Below are 8,281 nucleotides of genomic sequence, written 5' to 3' on the forward strand. Positions count from 1 at the left end.
AGGAATGCGTTTATGTGCCACTCTGTCCCCAGTGCTGGGTGTGGCGCCTGGCACACGGGGTGCTCCACAGTGATTCAGAGAGTGGACGTTTAGATTCCTCTGTCGATTTAACAAGGCAAGTACTGATTACAGCCTGTCTTAGGGAGGGGCAAGCTCAGGACTGAGGCTGAGCCTATGCTGGCTTGTACAGTGACACCCCCCCCCCTCGGTCAGGCCCTTACGATTGGGCCTGAGGGACAAACACAATGGCACGATGAGGCGAGGAAGAGGGTCAGTTCTTCCGTGGACGGTGTCCAACCCAGTCCCAGAGATAGGAGGAGTAACGCCTGCAGCCCTTACCCCTGAAGAGCTCTGGGTGTTCCTTCTTGCCATCACGTAAAAGCGGAGAGCAGGGCTTTCTTGCTTCCCCAGGCTGCGCCTTGCCTTGAGTGTAGAGTGCTGGCCTCCTGGGGGTCAAGAAGGGAAACCTGGGTGCCCAACTGTTCACGTAGAAGCAGAGGAGCAAGCTGAGCTCATGCTCAAGGCCTGCTTGGCGAGCTTTTCCTGCAAAGGACCAGATAGTGAATAGTTCGTGCTTTGTGGGCCTGACGGTTCCTGTTGCAACTGCTACATTCTGCTCTTTCAGTGCAAAAGCAGCCACAGGCAGTGTGCATGTGTATGTGTGTAACTGTGTTCCCTGAAAGCCACATTTACCTAAGAGGCCATGGGCCAGGCTGGGCCCGTGGGCTGCAGAGTGCTAGCCCCTTCCCGGAGCTGAGGGCTCTCTCCTGACAACCTGGCTCTGAGCTCTGGGCAGACCTCACTTTCCAAATCCTACAGATCCTGCCTTCTGTGATTCGGACCCCAGCTTGATCACCCCGCCCCATTTGCTGATTGGCATCTGCCTGGGTGGGATGTCAGCTTGGAGCCACCCTGTAATTCCACACATGGAGACAGAGAAAAAGGGCAAGGAAACGCCAGGAGCAGTGCCGGGGACCGGAATCGCTCAAGAGGAACATGCAAGTGGCTGCCTCTGGGGTGGATCGATGAGGAAGAGAATTCAGCCAAGCTTATTTTCTGAGCTCAGCCGAGACTATTTAGAGCCTCCCTGGCACCGAAACAGCTTTAGAGTGTGAGGTGCGGCTCGGGGCGAAATGTGTAGGACTCTGGTCCAGGCTGGTTCACGTGACTTGGAGAGTCTACCGTGAACCCTCTTTGACTGTGTTTTGGCGCCGTCTGAAGCCATGGAGACGCCCAGAGGAAAAGCCGGTCACTGTCCTCCTGGAGTTGGGCTTTTCTCCCTGCCTCCAGCTTGACCTCTGAGTGTCGTCTTGTCTCTACACACCGGTTAGGACTGGGCAGGGCCCTGGGCCACTGGATGTAAGTGTATGATGTGTCACTGGGTAAACGGAGACACTGAGAGATGAACTACTGTGCCCAGCCCCACTCAGCTGGTTAGCAGGAGCACTGGGCCAGGACCTCTTCTCTGTCTGACACCCGTCCTGGGCATCGCCCTCCTTCTTCACATTGTCCTCCTCTGGGTGACTAGCTCCCTAAATTCCTGAGTTCACATTTTCACTCCTGGGGGAAGAAAAAGCCACCACATATGGAGACTCGCATGAAATCACTTGCCATGACAGTTCACTGTGGCTCCGACACCTTCATCTCATCTCTTCTCACCTGTCCTCACCATGCCACGAAGCCACCCTTGTTCAGATGCCCACCACGGTAGCGATGCCCTCAGGCATCCTGGAGCCTTCTGTATGCAGTTCAGGTCCTCCTCAACCCCGTGGCTCCTGGGACACCAAGCCTCCTCTATCCCCTCCATAAAATATGCACTCCAGTGGCGAGAGATTATGGCTATTCTTCCTTTAGTTTTTAAGAAGGCAAACATGAAATAAAAACAAGAGGACCGAGGAGATCTAATTAAGACTGCATAAAGCAGGGGCTGGTATCTCCATTATCTGGCTCAAGTAAGATTGCTGTGTTCTCTCTGGCCTGTCACTGATACAAATGAGTTCTTAATTCCTCCTTTTGTGAAGAACAGGTTATCACACTCCTATTCATTAAGTGACTCCAGGGCCTGCAGCACAGCTTAATGGTAGTTTAAATTAGCAGCCTCTGCCTCAGGCACCCTCAGTGAGGCAGGAACAGGAGTCCTGGAAAAAGGGAGTGAATTCTCTGGAGGTCCATCCTTCTGGATTTGAGGACTGAGGAACACTAAGATGCACGCGTGACCTTGGGGCTATGTGAAGGACGTTCCCATCAATCCCTCTGCACTGCCCATGGGAGAAAGTTCCACTCCCTTGCCATGAGCCGAAGGACCTTCCTCGTACTGTTCCGTGGGCAGCGGCAGCCCGACTGCTTCATGTCTCCACCTCTGCTCTTGCTGTCCTCCTGGGGATGCCTCTCACTGCTTCCTCCCGGCATTCTTCTTTTTGTTTTGGTTTTTAGGTTTTGAGAGAGATGGAGAGAAGGAAAGTGAGAGATCCCCAACTCCCCCTCCCCCCGGGGTTGGCCACACTGCAGTCTTCTCCTCCATTCTCCTCTTGGGATTTCAGACACACACACACACACACACACACACACACACACACACACACTGTGATTTTTAAGCCACCAGGTCCAGGACTTGTACTGCAGTCAATCATGTGGGAATCCAATACCTTAACCACCATACCACCCACTGAGCCCATACCTCCCCTTTTTAAAAAACTCACCTTCTCTTTACAAGGACATTCTTAACTCTCTAGATGTAACCACCAGACTGTTCCCTTACATCTTTCAGACATTTTGAAAACACCACTGGTCCCTTCGCATAAAATCTACTTTCTATCAAATGTTAGGGTCTCATTGTTTCTCTATGGCTGAGTAGTAGTCTATAGAGTACATATACCACACTTTTTCTTCTTCTTTTTGTTTAGAATTATTTTATTTAACTTTATTTATTTATTTATCTTAAATTTGACCAGAGTGGGACAGAGTGAAAGAGAGAGAGAGAGAGTGAGAGAGAGAAAGCAAGAAAGCAAGCCACCAGGTCTAGGACTCAAACCACAGTTGGCCATGTGGGAGTCCACCACCCTTAACCACCACGCCACCAGCTAGCCCCAATGTACCACACTTTTCAATCCTCTTATCTGTTCTTGGACATTTGGGTTGATTCCATATCCAGCAATTGTGAATGATGCTGTAATAAACATGCATATTATTATTTCTCCCTTGAAAAGGGAGGCCATTTGATACTCTCTGAGCCTGGACATTTGGCTGAGAAGTGAAAAACAGCTTATTGTTGAATGGAAGACTTACTGATGATGTAAACAGTCAATTAACATGTATTTAGTATGTTATATGCATTGTTTACTTTTAGTATGTATTTAGTATGTTATATGCATTGTTTACTGTATTCTTACAATACAGTAAGCTAGAGGAAAAAAAAAAAAACATAAGAAAACCATACAGAAAAGAAGGTACATTTACAGTATTGTATTTTCCAATGTGCTTATCACAGAAAAATCTGTAAGTGGGCCTGCATAGTTTAAGCCTATGTATTCGGTATTGAGTCGTCAGAAAAGTCATGACATATTTTTCTATGCAAAAGTGCATCATGAATTTTCCAACCACCTGATATGTTGGCTGTAGATTTATTAACCATTATTTCTAGAAAACTGGAATTAATAATGATGCAAAAGAAATTTTTCTCCTTAAAAAGCATTTACAAGTTTCCATTCAATTGCTAGTTCTCAAATGATCTCAAGATTAGATAATTTACAAGATATTTAAAAGGCTCAGAAATTGAATACATTTTGTACTTGATGTTTCTTGCCTACTCTGCTTAGACCTGCCCCAGTCCTATGGATCTTTGAAATGCAGTCGGGACTCAAACCATGGTTGGCTATGTGGGAGTCCAGAGCCTTAACCACTACACCAAAAATAGAACTACCATGTGATCAAAGCAATTCTGCTCTTGGGTATCTACCTGAAGGATAGGAAACTACTCAGTTGGAAAAACACTTGCATATCCATGTTTATTGTGGCATTAGCCACAATTGCTAAGACATGGAGCCAACTCAAATGTTCACAAACAGATGAATAGATTGAAAAAGTGTGGCGCATATACAATATGAAATACTATTCAGTCATGAAAAACAATGCAGACCAGGCATTTGATAGAAAGTGGATGAAAATGGAAGATTTAATGCTAAGTGAAGAAAGCTAGACTATGAGAGGTATTGTGTGTCCCCACTTAATATTAGGTGTCGGGAAAGTCATCATGTACTTTTCTATGCAAAAATGTGTCATGACTTTCCTGACAACCCAATATACACCAAATATCTGCACACTATGGCAGAACTGAAAGATCAGAAGGTATAAAAACATGGAAAGCAAATGTGGATACTAGAAGCAGTGTGGGAGGAGAGTGAGAAATGGGGAGTGGTGAGAGGGAGGGAATCAAGGGGAAAAAGAAAGAAGCAAAACATTTAAGGGACACAAACAATGGAAACTTATCTGCTGATGATAATGTGTATGACAATAACTTTGGACTAAAATACAGTATATTCATGCTGGGAGAACTCATTTTGTATACTGTAATGATATATAGTGATTAAATGTAAAAACTTAATAATAAAAATTTTTCTTTATATTCTAAAAAAAAAGAAATGCAGTCAAGTGATGCAACCAACTTTCCTTTAGATGATCACTGTGTAAATTGGGAAGAAAACCCAGATCCCATGTCAAACCAAGTTGGAAGCCAGTACCATCCATAAAGCTGAACTTAAAAAAAATTCTTATTTTTTATTGACATATAATTGTGCATCTTTATGGGTTACAGTATGTTCTTTTGAAAGCATGTATACAGTGTGTAATAATCGAATCAAGAATATAAACATACTCCCCATCTTCAAAATTTAATGTTACCTATGCCATACATATTTGAAATTTGCTCTACTTTTTAAAAAATTATATATATTCCATTTTCACCAAGTTTTTTTTTTCTGTGCTATGGTACACATTTCTAAAACATATTCTACTTTTTAACATGCACCTTTGTGTCTTTTAACCATTTTCTCCCTGTATCTGACCAATCCAGCATCTATTATCTACTAATGCTCTCTTTATGTCTGTGCTATTGAATTCTTTAGCTTTCACAATGGATAAGGACACTTGGTATTTCTTAAGTGGCAACATACAGTGTTTTTCTTTCATAGACTGACTTATTCCAGTCAGCATTAAATCATTTAGGTTCATCCAATTTGTCTTAAATGATAGGAATTCATTGTTTTGTTTCATGTTTATATAATATTTTATTGTGAATTTATACTACCTTTTTATTTATTGGTTTGTTAGGCACTTAGGTTGATTACATATCTTAATAATTGTGAATAATGCTACAATAAGCATAGATTACAAATGTCTCTTTAATAGATCAATTTTCTATCCTTCTATAACCAATAGTGTGCTTACTGTATTAATAGATTATTTTCTTTTTAGCTTTAAAAATAAAATGCTCATGCAGGCCCCGCGGTCTAGTGGTTAAGAGAGTTACATCTCGTGGGACCAACTATAGTTCGCAGCTCAGACCCAGTGACTTGAAAAACACACTGTACATATGTATGTGCATGCCTCAAAATCCAACAGGATGGAGGAATGGGGAAGAGATTGCAGCGTGACCATGCCCCATTTGGAGGCTACTTTCTCTCTCCCTCACTTTCTCTCCATCCCTCTCTGGCAAGCATGTGTGCTCTCTGACAATCAAAAAAAATGTTCCTGCTGTTTATTCATATTATTTATTCATACTTGCACGAGAGTGAGTGTGTGCAAGAGAGAAAGAGAGAGGAAAACATCCTCCATAAGGCTTGGTCACACTGCCATCCCTTATCCCAGTCATCCAGTTCACCATGATCTGGGTATCTGTCCATGTGCCCCTTGTGTAGTTTTAGATTTTTGAGGAATGTTTGTACTGCTTTCCATAGTTATCATATTAGTTTATGTTAGAATATTTCCCTTTCTACACAGTCTTTCTAGCATTTGTTACTCTTGCCCTCTCTCTCCCTCTCTCTCTCTCTTTTTGATAATAGCCATTCTGACTGGGGCTAGGAGACACCATATTAAGCTTTGATTTAGATTTCGCTTGTGATTATTAGTGTTGAACAGTTTTTTTTTTTTTTTCATGTGAATTTTTGGTCATTTGTATTGGGTCATTGAAAAAGTCATGCTACTTTTTTTTTTTTTTTTTTTTTGACACCCAGAGCCTACTGGATTTCCCCATGTTACATTTTTATATAGAAAAAATATGTTATAACTTTTCTGATGACCCTGTATATCTTCCTTTGAGAATCATCTGTTCAAATCAACTGCCTATTTTTAACTGGATTATTAGGGATTTTTTGTTGTTGGTTTTTAATTTATTAATTATTATTTTTTGAGTGAGCTGTTTGGGATTTTTAGTTCCTTCTGTATTCTGGTGATTAATCTCTTGTCAGATATATGGTTTGCAAATAGTTTCTCCCATTTTGTAGGTTGTCTCTTTGTTGATGGTTTTCTTTGCCATGCAGAAGTTTTTAGCATCATATAATCTCACTGGCCTAGTTTTGGTGTTATTGTCTATGCTTTGGTGGTCTTATTTAAGAATTTTTGCCTAAACTACCATTTTAAAGTGTTTCTGCTATGCTTTCTTTAAGTTTTATGGTTTTGGATTTTAAATTTTGAATCCAATGCAAGACTTTTGAGTTGATTTTTGTATATAATACAAAGTAAGAGGTTTATTCGTCTGCAGATAGACATTCAGTTTTTCCAGGACCATTTATTGAAAAGACTATCTTTCCGATACTTACCTGGCAGGGGAGATACCGTGATTACGAAGGTGGTTTTCCCAGGGTGAGGCTTATTCATTGTACTCCGGATGTGCTGACCCCTGCGATTTCCCCAAACGTGGGAAACTCAACTGCGTTAAAAAAAATAATTAAAAAAAAATAGAAAAGACTAATTTCCTGTCTGAATTATCCTGGGACCCTTGTCAAAGATCAGTTGGTTGTATGTACCTGGCTTTACTTCTGGGTTTTCTATTATGTTTCTTTTTCTTTGATGTGTGTGTCTTTTTTTTGTGCTGTTTTGGGACTTTAAAGAATCATCCACCCCACCTACTCCCTTTCCTGCCAAGTAAGCAAACAGCCTGGTGGCACTTTTTTTTTTTTTTTAATTGTAGGCTGTAAGAAAAGCTTTAATGAAAACAGCATGTAGTACTTATAGACTTAACATCATTACAAGTGGATTGCTTATCTGATTGTCAAGAAATGGGCATCATGTTTGGAAATTTATCTTACATGACATCCACATAAACTTCACACTTCAGCCTCTAAATCTTGACAAATCTTGAACACAGGGAAAACCAAAATTTACTAAATTTTTCAGCAAAGTTTCTCCAGCAGATCGCCCAGCTGCTGCAATCTTCTTCACCCGATCTGCCAACTGTCCTCACTGTGGACCTTGCAGCGGATAAGCAAAGGGGCTTGGCACAAAAAGCTCCATTTGACTCCACACTGAAATGGCATCTTTTCTGCGTCAGTCATAAATAGCAAAACTTAAAATGCAAAAGGCAATTGGAGTGTTTATTACCAGCAAGTGTTGACAGTGTTACATCCCTGCTAATAGCATTTTAAAAATTAGGGTTTTTTTTCCATTGAAATTCTTCTGAGCATGATTAACAAGTCATATGGAAAAGCAATATAGATGTTTGACAAGGAGCAATTAGATTTTACAGCTCAAGTGAGGTGGATCTCTGCAAGCTGACAGAAGGCAGGATGGGAGGTAGAGAGGATGAGAAAGCCCAGCAGATCAATCCCTGGGCACCATGTAAAGCAGGCCAAAATTGTTTGAAGTATGGGGTAGAGTGAGGGGTCTGTGTGCAACAGGATCTAATGGGGAATCCTGACAAAGGAAACCGCAGGCTGGCAGGACCTAATCAACAATTCCTTAGGCAGCTCTTAACAAACTCCACGAGATTTCGCATTCCCTGTCCAAGATAGAAAGTGCTTTCTAGGTTGGGTGCTTGGCAGTGGTCAGAACTGGCCTAATATCCAGTGGGTCCAGGGATTTACTGGAAAGAGGTGCTTGAAGGAATTACCTGGTTTTAGATTATCGTGAAGTGAAGTTGAAAACAGGCACTCTGAGGGTTGCTCTCTCAGTCCACTTACAGGTTTGAGAATCCTGGTCATGTGGCCTGAGACCAAGTAAATCCATTCAGAATCTGATGGCCCTGCCATGGCTGAAGCACAAGCAGAGGTCACTCATAGCCAGGAAAGAA

General features: G+C 42.0%; 1 pseudogene; it reads left to right on the forward strand.

Annotated features, from left to right (window-relative positions):
• The first annotated feature begins 6,804 nt into the window (after window positions 1–6,804).
• Window positions 6,805–6,932, forward strand: LOC114004559 (uncharacterized; annotated as a pseudogene).
• The last annotated feature ends 1,349 nt before the right edge of the window (window positions 6,933–8,281 follow it).

The sequence above is a fragment of the Tupaia chinensis genome, unplaced genomic scaffold (genome assembly GCF_000334495.1).
Source record: "Tupaia chinensis unplaced genomic scaffold, TupChi_1.0 Scaffold000061_1, whole genome shotgun sequence".
Classification (NCBI taxonomy): domain Eukaryota; kingdom Metazoa; phylum Chordata; class Mammalia; order Scandentia; family Tupaiidae; genus Tupaia; species Tupaia belangeri.